This window comes from Pelodiscus sinensis, chromosome 26 (genome assembly GCF_049634645.1).
Source record: "Pelodiscus sinensis isolate JC-2024 chromosome 26, ASM4963464v1, whole genome shotgun sequence".
Classification (NCBI taxonomy): domain Eukaryota; kingdom Metazoa; phylum Chordata; order Testudines; family Trionychidae; genus Pelodiscus; species Pelodiscus sinensis.
Window position 1 is genome coordinate 20,734,616 of NC_134736.1, and position 19,451 is coordinate 20,754,066.

General features: G+C 52.2%; 5 non-coding genes across 5 annotated transcripts; 2 read left to right on the forward strand and 3 right to left on the reverse strand.

Annotated features, from left to right (window-relative positions):
* The first annotated feature begins 3,973 nt into the window (after positions 1–3,973).
* TRNAS-GCU (transfer RNA serine (anticodon GCU)) lies at positions 3,974–4,055 on the forward strand. Its single transcript has one exon. It is a non-coding gene; the product is annotated as a tRNA-Ser (tRNA).
* Positions 4,056–5,163: 1,108 nt separating this feature from the next.
* TRNAY-GUA (transfer RNA tyrosine (anticodon GUA)) lies at positions 5,164–5,253 on the forward strand. Its single transcript is given in 2 exon segments — positions 5,164–5,200; positions 5,218–5,253. It is a non-coding gene; the product is annotated as a tRNA-Tyr (tRNA).
* Positions 5,254–14,659: 9,406 nt separating this feature from the next.
* Positions 14,660–14,741, reverse strand: TRNAS-GCU (transfer RNA serine (anticodon GCU)). The gene has a single exon. It is a non-coding gene; the product is annotated as a tRNA-Ser (tRNA).
* Positions 14,742–17,647: 2,906 nt separating this feature from the next.
* Positions 17,648–17,720, reverse strand: TRNAK-CUU (transfer RNA lysine (anticodon CUU)). Its single transcript has one exon. It is a non-coding gene; the product is annotated as a tRNA-Lys (tRNA).
* A 670-nt stretch (positions 17,721–18,390) lies between these two features.
* TRNAI-UAU (transfer RNA isoleucine (anticodon UAU)) lies at positions 18,391–18,484 on the reverse strand. Its single transcript has 2 exons — positions 18,447–18,484; positions 18,391–18,426 (listed from the first exon to the last, which is right to left on the reverse strand). It is a non-coding gene; the product is annotated as a tRNA-Ile (tRNA).
* Between the last annotated feature and the right edge of the window lie 967 nt (positions 18,485–19,451).

Genomic DNA, 19,451 nt, shown 5'->3' on the forward strand with positions numbered 1-19,451 from the left:
TTCCAAAAGAACTTTTCCGTGTGGACAGAACCTCTGTCCTGCCCCAGTTCTGATGCTTTCAGGACAAACTCCATGTTAGGACCAGTCACAATCTGGGGTCAGTGAGGGTCCGTCCTACCTGAGACGTGTGTGACACAAAAGCCTCCTGTTCCCTGCCCAGTCCCCAACACTGGCTGCAGACCCAGAGATATTTGGTGCCTTGGCTGCTGTCCCTGCTGGCAGGGAGCTGTCCTGCACCCGCAGTTCATCTGCCTCCCGGAGAGGAGGCAGCTCTGTGAGGGGGAGAAGCCGGGGAATTTCCCTGCATGTGTAAAAACCATCACTGCCGGCCCAGCCTGGGGCAGTGCGCTGGCATCCCTCCTGTCTGGAGCATCCGCCAGGGAAAAACTGAAACCGTATCAGGAGATAAGGGGCCAGGGTCCCCCCCAGCAGGAGCTATAGGGAATGGGCTACCTCTACTTCTCCACAGCAGGAAATACTGGACGGGGTCCCTCCACCCGTCTCCAGGAGGAGCTATGGAGCCAGGGGACCCTCCACCCCCCAGCAGGAGCCAATGGGCACCATGGGGGCTCACACACAAACAGGTGCACATGCCCTCAATATTGGTGCCCAGGGAAAAACTCGTTCCGCTCCTGGAACAGGAACAGTGACTAGCAGTGAGGCCCCTCCCTGGCAGCACCGTGTCAGATGGTTTCTTCTTGGCCTGGCGCCTCCTGAATGCTGGGAGCAGCTGCCTGGCCCGAGGGGCTGCAGTTCTCTGGAGAGAGGGGCTGGGGCGTGTGGCTGCAGGAAAACCCTTCTGCTGTGTCTGCGGTTGAGCTGCACAAAGGAAGATACAAGATCCCTGGGGGGGTCTTTGCCGGATGAACGTACCTGAGGAAAGAAGCTGGAAGCGCAACAGACACACAAAAGGGGACGAGGGACAGTTTGAGTCACACACACGGCAGGTGGCGCAGCTCAGCCAGGGACCTTATCCACTCAGAGAGCTTCAAAACTTCTCCACCCCCCCACCAGGCAAACTGCCCCATGGGCCTCGCCCGCACCATGCTCAGGGCCTTGGGATTTTCTGTCAGTTTGCCAGACCAGATCACTAGCCACCCCCACTGCTCTGGAGTCTCTGCCTCTCATGGGCCTTCTCATCCTCAGGCACCGCTTTGTCTCCAGACAGACCCTGCTCTGCTACAGGCACCTCTCTCTCGCTGTCACTCATGGGCCTTCAAGTGCAAAAAATGCCCCTTTGTTCTGCCTGTGAATACATGGGCTTTTAGGAAATACACCTGTATTTGCTAGGGAGGGGTCTGAACAGTTTTTATAGAGAGAGACAGCCACCATGGATCATCCTTGCTAACTGTCTCAGAGAGCCAAGGAAGGCAAATAATTTGTTAATGAGAGGAAACGATCATCCAAGGTGGGACTTGAACCCACAATCCCTGGTTTAGAAGGCCAATACCTTGTCCATTAGGCCAGTGGGGAACACAGAAAATAGTGCCAGGGATTCACCCTTCTAAATGTCCCTTCCTTGGCTTTTAGCTCCTAATGAAGCCCCTTTGAAGAAGCCAGATACACAGGAAGGGCTGATCATACCCCTCTGAAAATCAGCTTTCCATGGGTATCTGTAGCTGGCTCCAAGTCATGGCTTCCCCAGGCTGGCACCCAGGGGCATTATCAGCTGATGTCACACCCCCTTTGTCACATGGGAGTTGGGCTCATCCTAGGTACAGGCTGGTCAGCAGCACCTGCACATACCTGGGCACCCAGGGGAGCAGCAATAAGGTCCTGATGTTAAGAGGAATAAGGGATCTTCCGGAAAAGGTTTATTTTCTGAAAGATCCCTGTCTACACTGGCGCTTTTTTCGGGCAAAGCCCCAAGCTGGAAAAAAGCGGCACCCATGTTCATGCAAATGCCATGGGGAAAATTTAAATCCCCGTGGTATTTGCAATTCCGAACTGTCTCATTAGCATCCCTTTTCCGGAAAAGAGTGCCAATGTAGACACAGACATTGGGTTTTGAAATTTGCCTAGGTTTTTCCAGAAGGACAGTGCAGTGTAGACACAGCCTGAGTGTTGCTCAGCACTGGTAGGAGACAGGGAGGGACAAAACAGTCTAAAAGCACCTGCAGCCTTTCAGAACAACTGCCAGCCCCAGCCCCAAGGACCAGCCCTTCTCTCCACCCTCACTGGGGTCTGCTGGGAATTGCCTGGATGCCAGCCCACCCCAGTGTCAGCCTAAGGATTGACTGGTCTGTAAAAGCCACATCCTGGAAATGAGGAAGCAGCTAAAGTGACTCTGGTGGAACTTGAACCCACAGCCTTTGAATGTCTAGCTGGGCTCACATTAACCACTACAGCTTAGAAGTGCAACGTGTTTTCCATCGCATGACAGAGCCTGATCGACTACTGAGTTTGATATTTCCACTCTCTGCTTTGCAGCATGGCAATTGCTGGGGGTCTGTCGCTTTTGGGAGAGGAGGTAGGAAGAGGGAGGCAGCCACTGAAATTAAAGGATAAGAGCTGAGCTGCAGATGGAGACATTGATCCCACTGCCTCTCGCATGCTAAGCAACCGCTCTACCACTTGAGCTAATTCCCCTGCCTGCAAAAAGAGCTGCTGCCTCACCCACCTTGTTCCAGAGCCCACAACATCCCTGCGGCTGCCCAAAGCTCCTTTCTGAAAGGGCCACTTGTGAGACTGACACCCGTGGGCCGGCTAGCTTGGAGGTTTAGAGGACGTGGTGCTCATATCACACTGACGTGTTTTAAGAGCAAGCCCCTTATTTCAAGCTATAACGGGCTCGCTGTTCTGATGTCCCTGCATGGCAGGAGGAGGGAGGGATGTTTCGCAATAGCGATTTATTTGGAATAAGTGCTGTGTAGCCAGCCCCAAATTACAAAATAAGCTATTTCAAAATAGGCGCATTGATTATTTTGAGCTATGGGACGCACCCCTAGTGAGTTAGAGCTGAACTCTGCCCCCAGCTCCCTGCTTCACCCACCCACGTACTGACTCCTCCTTGCCATAGGGCTGTTTGCATTGGCCTCTTCTCTCTGTCGCCAGGCTGCAGCCAGGACTGAGACTCAGGCAGGAGAATGTGACCCGGCTCCCTGCACCTGGGCCCTGCATTTCTCATCCCTTCAGAGACACTTGCTAGTGGAGGAATCAATCACAGTCACATGAGTGTAGATTATGAAACTTTGTAGTTGTTGTTGCCTTGGAAACTCCCCACAGACCTTCCCCTGGGGGCCCCGGCAGCCGCTCACACCGCACAGCTCACTTCGAAGTGAGGGTGCTGTGTAGACGTGCCCGTCCTGTTGAGGGCCAGCCTGCTGGGGGGAGGCTCTGGCCACTTCCTTTCCTTGTCTCTCTCAGGCTGTGTCTACACAGCAGGGCTACATCTACACTGCAGGCTTTTTGTGCTAGAGCAACTGCTCTTGTGTAAAAACTTGTAGAGCGTCTACAGTGCAGGCACGTTCTTGTGTAAGTAAATTTATAGTGCAGCATCAAACAACAGGGCTTCTTGCACAGAAGTTATTGCTCTCCCCACAAGGAATAACCTCTCTTGTGCAAGAACTCGTCAACAAGGTGGCAGTGTGGATGGGCAACAGGGGTTTCTTGCTCAAGAAAGCCATGTATCTAAAATGGCCATCAGAGCTTTCCTGCGCAGGAGAGCGTCCACACTGCCATAGGCGCGCTTGCAGAAAAGCACTTCTCTTGTGCAACAGCACATGGCAGTGTGGACACACTGTTGGGCAAGACATTTTGCACAAAACAGATTTTGCGCAAGAAGCCTGCAGGGTAGATGTAGCCAGGGGGTGTTTGGGTTTGTTACCAGCACTGAGCTTTGTACAACAGCCCAGGGAACATTGTGAAAAGCCAAAACCTTCCCGCCCTGGGTGTCCTTGGCCAGTCAGCAAGTGGCAGAAATGTTCCCTGAAGTGCTGACTTCAGGTGATTTGAAACAAACCCCAGCAGCTCAGATGAGGTGGCTGAGTGGTTAAGGCGATGGACTGCTAATCCATTGTGCTCTGCACGTATGGGTTCAAATCCCATCCTCATCGGGTGTTAGTAGACTTCTCTCTTGCCTCTCCCAGAGGTTTAGTGGCAGCCCTGCCTGCCCTACCCCCCTCCCACTACAGCCAGGGGAAATCTCCTCGGGGGAAACCTCACAAAGGAGATTCCAGGCAGCCAGGCCATGGGGGTCTCTGAAATGGCCCAGCCCTGCAGCCTGTCCCACCTGGCTGTTGCCATGGTCCCTCTGTGAGGTCACTGCCTCCCAACCAATGAGCTGAGGTGCTGCACAAGGCCCTTGTGATGTCACTGCTGCCTTGCAGGCTCATGTCCTGCCCCTGGCAGCCCCTTGGCATGTGTGAGCTGCTCTCTCTGCCCCCCTCACTCAGGGCTGGTTCTGGGGCTCACACAGGGAACATCAGAGGCTGCTCAGGGGGCCACATTGCTAGGAATAAGGGATCTTTTGGACAAGGTTTTATTTTCCAAAAGATCCCCGTCTAGACTGGTGCTTTTTCCTGGCAAAGCCCCGAGCCGGAAAAAAGCAGCAGCCATGTTCATGCAAAGGAAGCGGGGGAGATTTAAATCCCCGCTTCATTTGCAATTGTGCTGTGTCTAATCTGCATCCCTTTTCCGCAAAAGGCCCTTCAGCAGCAGCACATGGCTGCCATCCAGCAGGCCCTTCCGGGGGCTTGTGCATCTAAGAGGCCCTGAGGGAGAGTTCCAGACAAGGACACCTGTGAAACTCTCCCCTGGGTGCCCCCACAAGGGCCTTCTGTATTTCCCCTCTGTGCCTCCCCCACCACCCACACACACCCTTCCCCTGCCCGCCCTTCCCACTTTCTGCTCCAGCCTCCCCTGCTGAAGACACGTGAGGAGACACGTGAGAAGTGGTTTGTTTTTTTGTGGACCTGCCCCGACCGCAGCCCTAGAGACTCTAGAACAAAGAAGACACATGAGAAGAACCCAACTTTCTTCCTTTTCCTGTGACATGGATGGATCTAGCTCAGGTTTCACTCAAGGGGTCCGTCTGCATGTGAAGTACCTGTGACAGCCCCTGTGCTTCTCTGCCCCTCATCAGCAATGCCACTTACTTGGGGGAGCACGTGCCCCGAGACTTGTAGAAATGACAACCTAGACAAGCCAGCATCAATCAGGCTCCCTTCGATAGCTCAGCTGGCAGAGCGGAGAACTGTAGTGTGTGTTTGACAAGTGATCCTTAGGTCGCTGGTTCAACTCCGGCTTGAAGGAGCGATTGTTTTCCCTCCGGCCTGGCCTTAGCAGAAGGTAACCAAGGTGGTTGCCTTGGGTCCGTGTCTTCAGAGCCCTCCGCTGCAATTGACAGAAAGATTGTGGGGAGGAGCTGCCAATCACATTTCTTGGGCTGCGCAGGTTATATCCACAAACACAAAAGTTCTTTCGGAACAATGGCCGTTATTCCACAATAACAATGCAAGAGTCTACACAGCAATTCCGTTATTTTGAAATAATTCTGAAGTAACAGACGGTTTATTCCGACTTCTGCAAACCTCATTCTACGAAGAATAACACGTAATCCAAATTAGCTATTTCAAAATAAGGTGTCTGTAGCTGCGCCACTGCTGCTAGTTTGAACTAGCCCCTCCCCAGGGCCATTCTAAGTTATTCTTCCTGGGGCTCTAAATCGAGATAGCTCGTCTAAACTGGGGAGCCTGCCTCGGACTATTCTGAGGTTTCCCTGCAGTGTAGACGTGCTAGTTCGAAATAAGCTATTTTGGAATCACTATTCCAGACCAGCTTATTCCAAAATAAATGTGCCGTGTAGTCATAGCCAGAGGGATGAAGCAGCAGGAGGAAAGCCCAGAGTCTAGAGGCCAGTCTGAAAGCTCAGTATTCCATATGGCTACACACAGTCACCTGTCTTGGTCCCATGGTGTAAGGGGCAGGACTTTGAATCTTGCAATCTGAGTTCAAATCTTAGTAGGACCTCCTGGGTTGGGGCTTATTGTTGTGAGGTTTTTCACACTGCCTGGCTATGCTGCAGGCTTCTTGCACAAGAATGGTAGTTCTTGTGCAAAAACTAGCACAGTGTCTACCCTGTATGTGCATTCTTGTGCAAGAAAAACAGTAAATCATTGGAAAAGAGGGCTTCTTGTGCAAGAGTTAGTCCTCTCCCCATAACGAATAAGCCCTCTTGCACAAGAAGGCAGCGTGCACAGGCAAGAGGGATTTCTTGCACCAGAAACCCCTAAGGCTAAAATAGCCATTAGAGCTTTCTTGCACAAGAGAGCATCTATGCTGCTGTAGGTGCTCCTTAGGAGGAGATAAACCACCTCATAGAGCTGGAAGGGACTTTGAGAGGTCAGATAGTCCAGCCCCCTACCCTCATAGCAAGGACACGAACCCTTCCTGACAGATTTGCCCCAGCTCTCTAAATGTCCCCCTCAAGGATTGAATTCAGAATCCTGGGTTTAGCAAGTTAATACTCAAACCACTCAGCTCTCCCTCCCTGTTGTGCCAAAGCACATGGCCGTGTGGATGTGCTCTTGCACAAAACAGTTCTTGGGCAAGAAGCCTGCAGTGTAGATGGAGCCTAAAGTTTTTCATATTTTTTGTTTTAAAAATATTTCAAAGAGTTGTTCAATGTGCCCCAGGCCTGGAATTGTGCTGCAGCCGCCTCCCTCGCTACGGTCGCTGGCTCCATGTGCACTGGCCTTCTGTCTGGGTGCTGGCAGGGGAGTGAGAGGTGGTGGGTACCGATGGGTAACAGGTGCCAAGGCGCATACACAGACACCAGCGCCTGCATCTCTGCAAGTGACCTCACTATGCACAGCTCAGCTTTTAACAAACACTCTCCTCCTGTCTGCGCCTAACAGCAGCGTCACTGTCTGCTCCTGAGGGGTCCTGTCTGGGGGAAAATGGCAATTCCAGGGGACCCGCACAGCTAACATGGTAAAGAGGAAACCAAAGAGACTCCACTAGGAAACATCACAAGTGTTACCCCAGATGGGATTTGAACCCACAATCCCTGGTTTCGGAAGCCAATGCCTTGTCCATTAGGCCACTGGGGCACATGAGTAATGATACAGAAACCGAAATTCCCTTTCTTTCTGGCTGGCCAGGGATACCCAGGGCTGGAAGGTTTTGGCTTTTCACAGTGTTCCCTGGGCTGTTGTACAATGCTCAGTGCTGGTAACAAACCCAAACACCTCCTGGCTACATCTACACTGCAGGCTTTTTGCGCAAGAACTGTTAGGTGCAACAGCGCGTCCACACTGCCATGTGCTTTTGTGCAAGAACGTCCATGGCAGTGTGAACGCTCTCTCTTGCAAGAAACCCCTGTTGCCCATCCATACTGCCTTCTTGTACAAGAGCTCTTGCACAAGAGGGCTTATTCCTCATGGGGAGAGGAATAACTCTTGCGCAAGAAGCCCTCCTTTCCTACATTTTGCCATAAATTTACTTGCACAAAAATGCACGTGCATTATAGATGCTCCTCAAGTTTTGCGTAAGAAGCCTGCAGTGTAGATGTAGCCCCTGGGTGCCCAGAGACAGGCTGGCTAGTCACAGTCTGGTTCGGAGTGCTCTCTGCAATGGGAAGATGTCCATGGAGCAGGCGTATGACAGCAGCACACGGCTCTGGTGGGCTGGGGAGGGAGGCCCAGCATCTGGAGGGGCGTTTCCAAGAGAAGCTTTTACTGACAGTGTCTGTCTCTGGTCTGATTTCACAGTGTGGTGAGACACTGGCACCCACAGCGGCATGGATGGGGTGGCTGGAGGGAGCGGCTGGCGGGCGGCTGGTAGGAGCAGTAGCAAGTGGCCAACAGAGTGGGTGAGATGCCTCCTATCCCCACCCCCCCAAGAGTGGGAGGTGAGCTCTGAAAACCACCTGTGAGCTCTTATCTGCCCTGAGCAAGGGCAGCCACTGTGAGTGGGGTATGGAGAAAGTTTGGGCATGTGAATGGGACACTTATATGGCTGGACTTACATTGCTGGCAAAGGACACTGCTCAATCCTCTTGAGCGGGGACTTACTTGTGGGTTGGTTCTGAACCCTGCTTGTGCCCAGGCCTGACATAACCTGCCCCACAGAATTCACACAGCAAACCGGGCTCTCAAAGCACAGGGCGAGTCTGGGGGCTCATTGCTGGGCCGTGGAGTGAAGCATCAAACCAGCCTCCTCCTGTGGGGCCTGTGAGTGCTGCTGAATCTGGGCCTCTGCACCTAGGCATTGGCAAACAAAAGGTCTGGGGGCCACACAGAGACCCCGCTGGGCTGAGCAGAAAGTGGCTGGGATTTCACTTCGTTTGTGCCTGTGGGTTTGTCTGTCTGCAGCCTGGAAACCTCCTGGCTCCTCAGACCACTGGTCTGGATGGAGCGTTACAGACGTCGGAATAATGGAATTGCTGTGTAGACGCTCCCATTGTTATTGCAGTGTAATGGCCGTTATTCCCAAGGAACGCTGCTGTGTAGATGCAGTCTCAGAGAAATGCTGAGCAAGTGCTCCTGCAACATCTGGGGAGACAGGGAAATGAGGTCACTTCTCTAGCTATCAAGAAGAAGACATGTCAGGAGAGGGATTTGAACCCACATCTCCATTCAGACACCAGAACACACCACTGAGGAAAAAACAGACCCTTGCGTCTGGCACCTTAGACCACTTGGCCATCCTGACTCCCATGCAAACACCTTCAACTGCAGTTTTCTTACATGTGTGAATTGCTCAGGGAGGCCAAATGAGCCCATCAATTTCCACACCTAACAGCCGCTCTACAGCACAGCTGGGTTTATCCCCACTCACCCTCACTGACCGTTGTGAGGTAATTTGCAGGGAGCTCACAAGAAGTGGAAGAAGCTACAATAAGGCACCACTGAGAGTTGGACTCAGGATCTCTTGTTTATAAGGCAAGTGCTTTAGCCAGCTAAGCCTGGCATCTCCTTCACACACTGGGGTAAAATTGTTCTACTTTAAGGTTCCAGACAACACCTTTGACTCCCAACATACAGCCATTTCCCTCCAGCCTTCCCGCCCTGGCAGTGTCTGGCCCCCTGGGCACAGAAAGCTACAGCTCCGTGGGCAGGGGGCTTTGGCTTCCTTGCCCATGGGATGCTGTTGCAGGAAGGGCTGCTCAGCAGGGACGGGGTTCACCTGTTGAGGAAGGGAAGAGTATTTGGGTGCAGACTGGCTAACCTAGGGTGTGTCTAGACTACCGAGTTTTGTCGACAAAAGTGGACTTTTGTCGACAAAACTATACCAGCGTCTACACTACCGCTGAGTTCTGTCAACATAACGTCGACAGAACTCAGCAGTTTTGTCGACGCTGGTAAACCTCATTTTACGAGGCATAACACCTTCTGTCGACAGAGTTTTGTCGACAGAAGGTGTTATTGCCTGTAGGGTTGCGTCCAGACTACGAGGTTCTGTCGACAAAGCAGCTTGCTTTGTCGGCAGAACTCAATGTGTCTGGATGCTCTATGTCGACAAAAGTTTTGTCGACAGTATCTGTCGACAAAACTTCCATCGACAAAACCCGGTAGTCTAGACGTACCCCTAGTGAGGAGGCTTTAAACTAGGTTTGATGGGGGCAGGTGACCAAAGCCCACAGGTAAGTGAACAACATGGACACCTGGGAGATGGGGCAGAAATGTAACAGCAGAGATAAAGGAGGGACGTGGGACCACTGGGAAGCAAAATCTAATCTGTGTCTTAGATGCTGGTACAGACACACAGGACTATGGGTAATAAGCAGGAAGAAGTTGGTATCACAGGGACTCGGTAGGATAATACACGACTGGAATATTGGCACAGAAGGGTACAGCTTGCTCGGGAAGGATTGGCAAGAAAAAGGGAGAAGTTTCCTTAGTCTGAAACATGCCAACACTTGGCCTGAGGTGGAGAGGGTCACAGGAGACAGACTTGTCAGGAGTCTCTGGGTTAAAGGGGTAAAACCCCAGGGTGATGTCACACTAGGCGTCTATTACAGACACCTCCACAGGCAGAAGAGGTGCCTGAGGCTTTTTAAACAATTAACAAAATCATCCAAAGCGCAGCTGGTTTCACACACACTCAGCCTCACCCACAGCTGGGAGGCAGTTTGCAGTGAGCTGAAAAGAAACTGGCTGGCAGAAACAAGGCTCGGGATATTTCTGGATCCAGATGTGCAAACAGCTGGCAGCCAAGCTTGTTGCCCTTGTTAGGGGTGTGACCAAAACACAGGCCTCACTGTGAGCACGATTAGAGCCTGAACAGGGAAACCCTTTTGGATTTTTAGTCCAATTCCTTAACCGCTTGGCCATCACTACTGTGGGAGAAGCGTCTCCTGTACTTGTATGTGAACAAAAAATGTGTTACTTGCTCTTTGGCCAACTCAGATTGCTACAGGGCAAAGGAATTCTCTCTTAATTCTGTGCCCTCAGGAAGGGACCAACCCAAAGGAGGCCGGGCCCCCACCTGGGGTCTCCAACCCAAAACCTGAGACCCAGGGGTTTACAATCCAGACGATCAGGCTACGTCTACACTGGCACCCTTTTCCGGAAATGCTTAAAATGGAACAGTTTTCCATTATAAGGATTTCTGGAAAAAGCACGTTTACATTGGCAGGATGCTTTTCCGGAAAAGCACTTTTTCCGGAAAAGCGTGTCTACATTGGCCACGGACGCTTTTCCGGAAAAAAGCCCTGATTGTCATTTTCGCGATCGGGGTTTTTTTGCGGAAAAGACTACTGTGGTGTCTACACTGGCCCTTTTCCAGAACAGTTTTTCCGGAAAAGGACTTTTGCCCGAACGGGAGCAGCATAGTTTTTCCGGAAAAACACTGACAATTTTACAGTAGATCGTCATTGCTTTTCCAGAAAAGCAACCGGCCAGTGTAGACAGCTGGCAAGTTATTCTGGAAAAGCAGCTGGAGACACAGCCCCTCAGTGTTTGCTGCACTTCTCCCTCCCCCAGCAATGCTAAATCTCAAGGCCAACTCTACAGTCCCAGTAGCTGGAGGAGATGTGCATGTCAGAGCCTCTGCCCACTGAGCTGTAGCCTTCTGTGCCCAGGGAGCCAGACACCACCAGGGCGGGAGGGAAATGGGGAATGGCTGCACTTTGGGAGTCAAAGGTGTTGTCTGGGACCATAGAATAGAACAGTTTTAGGTGCTGGCCTGCAGAGGGCACCATGGCTTACCTGGCTAAAACACCTGCCTAATAAACAGGAAATCCTGGGTTCAACTCCCAGTGGTGCCTTGCTGTGGACTTTGATCATATTTTCCTATCTTCCTATCCCCTTCTGGGACACAGAAGAGGCCTCCCCTGGCCACCCATGGAACTGCTGGTTCAGGAAAAGGCTGATTGGGAGAAGGAAACCAGAAGCCTGGAGTGCGTCCAGAGGCTACTGGCACTGGCCAGGCAGGGCTCTCACTCCACTGTAAGTCGCTGGGTACCACACACTGGCCAGTGAGTCCTGCTCCATCATTGTCCCAGTGCTCTGGCTGTGAGAGACGTGCCTGTAACTCCCTGCTGGGAGCATGGGCCCTGCTCTGCCTGGTGGGGGAGGGAACAAACACAGGGCCGGTTGACAGGGGCTCTGACACTCCAGCAGTGGGGCACTTGAGCCCTTCAGCTGGATTCAGACCAGGCCGGTCGGAGCCTCTCACACTCGCCAAGGGGGATTCTGCACTTGCTGCCTTGGGAGCCAGGGTCACATTGCAGAGCTCCCCCAGGGACGTCCCACGGTGCCGCCAGCCCAGCACCAGCCGCTCTCCCTGCCCTCAGCAATGTGGCTGCATTTTATCCTTCCCCTTCAGTGACAACTGCCCATTCCCCGCCAGCCCCAGATCCTGTGGGACCTGCTCCCTTCCCCACGAGCAGTGAGCGCCAGTGCTGCACCCTGCCGAGGCTGGGGCTGTGGGAACAAGCCCCTGGCTATGGGAGGGAGACAAGATGTCAAGGTGTTGAGTTTCACCCATGGCTAGTGTGGGATGACCCACACTCTGGGGACAGCTGGAGGTGCCTTCTGAGAGCTGATTTTCAGAGGGGCGTGATCAGCTCTTCCTGTGTTTCTGGCTCCTTCCAAGGGCTTGAACCTGGCACCTAAAATTGAGGAATGTGCATTTGGAAGAGGGAATTTCTGTCTTTTTGTCATTTTTTGTGTGTGTCAGTTACCTGTTACCATTGGTACCCACCACCTCTCACTCCCCTGGCAGCACCCAGACAGAAGGCCAGTGCACATGGAGCCAGCGACCGTAGCAAGGGAGGCGGCTGCAGCACAATTCCAGGCATGGGGCACATTGAACAATTGTTTGAAATATTTTTAAAACAAAAAATATGAAAAACTTTAGGCTCCATCTACACTGCAGGGTTCTTGCCCAAGAACTGTTTTGGGCAAGAGTTCTTGTGCAAGAGCACATCCACACTGCTGTGTGTTTTGGTACAAGAGGGCAGGATAGCTCAGTTGTTTGAATGTTAGTTTGCTAAGCCCAGGGTTATGAGTTCAATCCTTGAGATAACCATTTAGGGATCTGGGGCAAATCTGTCAAGGATGGTTCTTGGAGCTTCTATGAGCACAGGGACAGGACTAGCTGACCTCTCAAGGCTCCTTCCAGCTCTATGAGGTGATGTATCTCCTTATAAAGAGCATGCATGGACACTCTCTTGTGCAAGAAAGCTCTAATGGCTATTTTAGCCATAGGGGTTTCTGGCGCAAAAAATCCCTCTTGCCTGTGCACACTGCCTTCTTGTTCAAGAGAGCTTATTCGTTATGGGGAGAGGAATAATTCTTGCACAAGAAGCCCTCTTTTCCAATGGTTTACTGTACATTTTCTTGTGCAAGAATGCACATGCAGGGTAAACACTCCGCTAGTTTTTGCACAAGAACGTCCAGTCTTGTGCAAAAAGCCCACAGCAGAGACCATAGGTGTGCAGTGTGAAAAACCTCACAACAGTCAGCCCAACCCAGGAGGTCCCATGGAGATTTGAACGTAGCTTGCAGGATTCAAAGTCCTGAGTGCTTCCCCTTACACCATGGGACCAATATGGCTCAGTGGATGTGGGGACCTGGGATATTCAGTTTTCCAGCTGGCCTCTGCACTCCTGGCTTCCCTCCTGCTGCTTCATCCCTCTGGCTATGACTACACGGCACATTGATTTTGTAATAAGCTGGTCTGGAATAGTGATTCCAAAATAGCTTATTTCGAACTAGCACGTCTACACTGCAGGGAAACCTCAGAATAGTCTGTGGCAGGCTCCTCAGTGTACACGAGCTACCTCGATTTAGAGCCCTGGGAAAAATAACTCAGAATGGCCCTGGGGAGAGGCTAGTTCAAACTAGCAGCAGTGGCGCATCTGCACAGGCCTTATTTTGAAATAGCTAATTGGGAACAGGTGTTATTCTTCGTAGAATGAGGTTTGCAGAAGTTGGAATAAGCCGTCTGTTACTTCAGAATTATTTCAAAATAACGGAATTGCTGTGTAGACTCTTGCAGTGTTGTTGTGGAATAACGGCCATTGTTCCCAAAGAACTTTTGTGTGTGGACAGAACCTGCGCAGCCCAAGAAATGTGATTGGCAGCTCCTCCCCACAATCCTTTTCTCAATTGAAGTGCAGGGTTCTGAAGACATGGACCCAAGGTAAACACCTTGGTTGCTTTCTGCTAAGGCCATGCCGGAGGGAAAAGAATGACTCCTTCAAGTCAGAGTTGAACCAGCAACCTAAGGATCACTTGCCAAACACACACTACAGCCCTCCGCTCTGCCAGTTGAGCTATCAAAGGGTGCCTGAGCAGCCTTAATTTGTCCAGGTTGTCCCTTCTGCAAGTCTCACGGCAACTTCTCCCCCAAGTAGATGGCATTGCTGATGAGGGGCAGAGGCGCACAGGTGCTATCACAGGTACTTCACATGCAGACAGACCCCCTGAGTGAAACCTGAGCTAGATCCATCCATGTCACAGCAAAAAGAAGAAAGCTGGGTTCTTCTCACGTGTTGTCTTTGTTTTAGAGTCTCTAGGGGTGTGGCACCGAACCCTTTTGTGCTGGCTGTAATGTTTTCCTTTATTTAAAATGAAATTTGATCAACTAACATGAGACAGTTCAAACGCTTAATCTTTTAACGATTTAAATTAAACTTTTCTCCCCACGTGCAGCCCTAGCAAAATGGCTGGGGTGTGATTATGTCATTAGTGGCGAGTGTCCATTAGTAACCAAGAGCCCATGGAAAGGTTTGGGGAGGGCAGGGGCTCAGCAAAGGGGTGGGGTCTTGGGGAAGGGACGGGATAGATCCTGGCTTGCCCTGACATTTTAAAGGTGTCTTTGGGGGCATGTGGCCCCCTGAGCAGCCTCAGATGTTCCCTGCGTGAGCCCCAGAACCAGCCCTGAGTGACAGAGGAAGAGGGGGAGCAGCTGACACATGCCAAGGGGCTGGGCAGGGGAGGACCTCAGCTCATTGGCTGGGAGGCAGTGACCTCACAGAGGGTCCATGGCAACAGCCAGGTGGGACAGGCTGCAGGGCTGGGGCCTCTCAGAGACCCTCATGGCCTGGCTGCCTGGAATCTCCTTTGTGAGGTTTCCCCTTGAGGGCAGAAGGGTCCCAGCTGGGAGTGTCTCTGGAGATTTCCCCTTTCCCCAGGCTGCAGTGGGAGGGGCTGGTACTGAACTGAAGAGAGATCTTGGAGAAGCAAGAGGAAGGGCTGTAAACACCTGATGAGGATGGGATTCGAACCCATGTATGCAGAGCACAACGGATTAGCAGTCCATCGCCTTAACCACTCGGCCACCTCATCTGAGCTGTTAGAATTAGTTACTAATTACTCAAAGCCAGCATTGCCAGGAACCTTTGTGCCACTCGCAGGCTGGCCAGGGACACCCAGGGCGGGAAGGTTTTGGCTTTTCACAATGTTCCCTGGGCTGTTGTACAAAGCTCAGTGCTGGTAAAAAACCCCAAACACCCCCTGGCTAAATCTACCCTGCAGGCTTCTTACCCAAGAACTGTTTTGTGCAAGAGTTCTTGCGCAAAATGTCTTGTGCAAGAGCACGTCCACACTGCCATGTGCTTTTGCGCAAGAATGTCCGTGGCAGTGTGCACACTCTCTTGTGAAAGAAATTTCTGATGGCCATTTTAGCCATAGGGATTTCTTGCACAAAAAAACCCTGTTTCCCATTCATACTATCTTCTTGTGCAAGAGCTCTTGCACAAGAGGGTTTATTCCTCATGGGGAGAGGACTAACTCTTGCCCAAGAAGCCCCCTTTCCCAAGTTTTGCCGTAAATTTAGTTGCTCAAGAACGCGCGTGCAGTGTAGATGCTTCTCAAGTTTTTGCGCAAGAACGGCCATTCTTGAGCAAGAAGCCTGCAGTGTAGACGTAGCCCCTGGGTGCCCAGAGAGGGGCTGTCTAGTCACAGTCTGGCTCGGCGCGCGCTCTGCAATGGGAAGATGTCCAGGGAGCAGGCAGATGGCAGTGGCACACGGCTCTGGTGGGCCCAGCATTCACAGGAGCGTTTCCGATATGAGTGTTTACTGACAGTGTCTGTCTCTGGTCTGATTTCACAGTGTGGTGAGACACTGGCACCCACAGCAGCATGGATGGGGTGGCTGGAGGGAGTGGCTGGCAGGCGGCCGGTAGGAGCAGTGGCAAGTGGCCAAGGGAGTGGGCGAGCCTCATTTGCATATCTAATGAGCCACCATTGTTGTGGAAGAGGCTCTTGTGCCAGAAGGAGCATCTACACAGCCCCTTTTTGCACAAGAAAACCCCTCTTGTGCAATGCCGCTACGCTTAGCCTCATTTGCATATTTCTGGTGCAAGAACCTGCCAGCGTAGACATAGCCCAATTGTTTTCACTGTCAGGGGGCTCAGTGGCCCCTCCCTCTTCCTACCTGCTCTCCCAAAAGAGACAGACCTGGCTCCCCTTTCTTTTCCGCCAGCAATTGCCATGCTGCAAAGCAGATATTAGAGACAGCAAAGCCAATGCTCCATGAGGCTCTGTGGCGCAATGGAAAGCGTGTTGGACTTCTAAGCTTTGGTGTGTTCTATAACTTGGGTCAGTCATTCAAAGGTTGTGTGATCAAATCCCACCAGAGTCACTTTAGCTGCTTCCTCCTTTCCAGAGCAGCTTTTACAGAACAGGAAATCCTTAGGCTGACACCAGGATGGGCTTTAGTCCAGACAGTTCCCAGGAGACCCCAGCGAGGGGGGAGGCAAGGGCTGCTCTGAAAGGCTGCAGGTGCCCACAGACCCTTTTGCCCCTCCATGTCTCCTATCTGTGCTGTGCATCACTCAAGCTATGTCTACACACACTGTTCTTCTGAAAAAGCTAGGTAAATTGTGAACCCTAGTTTGCATAGATTTTTCTGGAAGAAGTTTTTCCAACATTTGGCCTGTTTACACTGGGCCAAATAAGGGAAAAAGACCTTTTTTTGTAACATCCCTTCTTCATAAAACGAGGTTCACAGAGGCACCAAAACGCACGTCTGCTCTTCCAAAAAAAATTTGGCAGCTGTGTTCTCTGGACTAAAGCGTTGTCTCTGTAGTGTAGACAGAGCCCTGATGTAACATCTTATTTCAAGTTTAGGTGCAGCGTAGACAGAGGGTTCACTCAGAGTCCTTAGTGCTGCCTCTTACACCATGGGACCTACACAAGACACCTGTGACTCAGCTGGGCCAAACTGGAGCCCTGGCCCAGTCCCACTGGGACCAGCTTTGCTTGTTTTCCTTCCACCCAGAGCCCCCTTCTTCTCCTGGGTTGCAAGGAGCCTCCCTGGGATGCCCTGAGACAGGCACAGGCCTCTGCCTCCCCACAGCCAGCCCCACACCCAGGATTTGGCAGAACAAGGGGGAGGGGGTCTCTGCTCACCCTACTGAGTCCCACCGAGATGTTGAGCTTTTGTCCTGCCCCCCTCAGCTTGGCCTCCCTCCTCTGCCCCATTCCTGCCTCACTTCCTCCTTGGGCAAGTCACACAAGGGAAGCAGCAGGAGGAGCTGGTCCCATACACCAGCTTCCGAGGGCAGGGGAGGCTGAGACAGAAGTGTCCATCAGGTGCCTGGCCTGACCCCTCTGGCTTCCCCAGGCTGCCACCAAGGGGCATTCTCAGCTGATGTCACCCCCCTCTGTTGCATGTGAGTTGGGCTTATCCCAGGCAGGAGGAGCTGCACTTACCCGGGTACCCAGGGGAGCAGCAATAAGAGATGACTCTGTGTTTCTGCCTGGCTTTGAACCAGGGGATTTTTTGCTACACTACACCACAGAAACACGCTTCAAGGGGGTGAAACTTGTCTGACTGTTCTGTTCCTGGCTCTTTCCAACACCCTGCTCTACGGGGGAGGGGAATGCACCTTGTGAACACTCCACCTCTTGTTCTCAGGGAAGCCACTAACCCGAGCTGCCAGCTCCTCATTTCCTCACCAGCCCCTTGAGATTTGGAGCTCAAAGCTGGAGCTGCTGTGGCAGGAGGTGAAACTACAGAAGCTGACGGGGGACAATCAGCGGGCGGAGGGTTATTTTTTCTCCTCCCTGGGCTGATGTGGCTAGAACTGAGGAGAAGAAAATCCTCTTCCCTTCTCCTCAGAAGATGGAAATTGCAGTTGATTCTCCTAAAGCTGGGCCCCAGGACTAGACTTTTTCTTTCTAAAACCCTGGTGAAAACTGAGAGCCAATTGCTCACAGACTGAGAATGTGAGTTAGAGAACTGGCATGGCCCAGCATGGGGCTTGAACCCATGACCCTGAGATTAAGAGTCTCATGCTCTACCAGCTGAGCTAGCCAGGCTGTGTGCAAAAAGTTTCCTAATATCCCATCACAGCATAACAAGAGCAAAGTGTTCACTGCCTGACTCAAGGCTCTTTCTTGCCCCTAATGTGGGGTTCTGCTCTGTGGAGAGGTTTGAGCTCAAACCCCCCTCCCGACACACCCACTTCTTTCCCCACAAGGAACGGCCCCATTTCCATCTCTCCAGGGACAGGAGAAGGGCTCTGGCCTGTTCTCTGCAAAATGCTCAGCCTGTTTCATTTTCTGCAGGAACGAGTGGGATCCATGCGCCCTGTCCCCAGTGAGAGGTGTGTGTCCTCTTCCCCCCTTTCCACAGACACAGCAGGCCAGGGGGTTGTGCACCTGCAGTGGCCCCTTCCTACGTTGCCGGGAAGAAAGCAGCTTGGACTGACGGGCGAGTCTCACTTGCTGATCAGACTCCCAGGGCCTGAGCTCTGGGGCCAGCACAGGCCGGGAGGGAGAGGGGGTGTGAAGAAATTCCAGGGGAGGGGGAAGAGGTGACCCAGCCCTCCCCCCATCAATTTTTTTTCTTTTTTGCTAAAACAAGTTTTGCTTCTATTTTTGGGGAGGGGGGGGCGTGAGGGTTTTCAAAAATCAAAAAGGGGGGGAGTGATGCTGAAAAGTTTGGGAACCACTGCAAGGGGATGAACCAGCAGGGACTCAAAGTGAGTGCTCCAGGTGAGGTTTGAACTCACAACCTCAGCATGTCTCCTACAAGTACTGCCTTATAAGTACTGTGCACTGACCCATTGTACCACTGGAGCAGATATTTGCAGTGCTTCTTCAAAGTCCTTAGATTGAAAAAGTCAAGATGCACAAAGTGGAATTGAAGTTTCTGCTGAGCCCTTGTTCTTTCTTTTCACAGGCAGAGCCAGGGGGCTCTGCACATCCAGAGACCCCTCCCTCTTCCTCTCTGGTCTCTGAAATAACCCACCCTAGTGGGGCACAAAGCTGCTGGAGGCCAGAGCACTAGAGATGAGTTGCACGTGGGCTAGTGCTCCCTTTGCACATGAGAGGTAGGAGGATTCACTCCCATCTTCTCCCACCTGCTCGCTGGTGCTCAGGGGTTGGCCCCTTTCCTGCTGCCCCAACTCTTATTCCCACAATGCACTTTGTGCAGGAACCGTTGGTCTTTGTTCCAAGGTGTGTGGCTGGGAGCCAGGACCCTTCCCAAAATATACAACTCCCCCGCCCCCATTCTGCTCACACTCTCTGGCTGCCTCCAGCATGGGCTGAGCTCAGGGGTGAGATGGGCCTCAGGCACCTGACCACAAGTCTGCTCACGAAGCTCTAATGGGCCTCAGACAAGCAAAACCCCCCTTAGTGAACCTCAGGGCAAGGAAGCCAAAAAGCCTGGAGCACAAGGACCTTCCAGCAACCACCCCAGCCCGTCCCACTGAGATTTAAACTCAGATTGGAGGATTCAGAGTCATTAGTGCTGCCCCTTACACCTGGGACCTAGACAGAAGGCCTGGGGTAGACACCTGGGGCACTCAGGTCTCAGTCTGGCCTCTGCTCTCCTGGCTTCCCTCCGGCTGCTTCATCTCTCTGGCTACGTCTACACGGCACGTTTATTTTGGAATAAGCTCTTCTGGAACAGTTATTTCAAAATAGCACGTCTACACTGCAGGGAAACCTCAAAATGAGTCTGAGGAGGCTTCCCTAATGTAGACGTGCTACCTTGATTTAGAGCCCCAGGGGGAATAACTTAGAATGGCCCTGGGAAGGAGA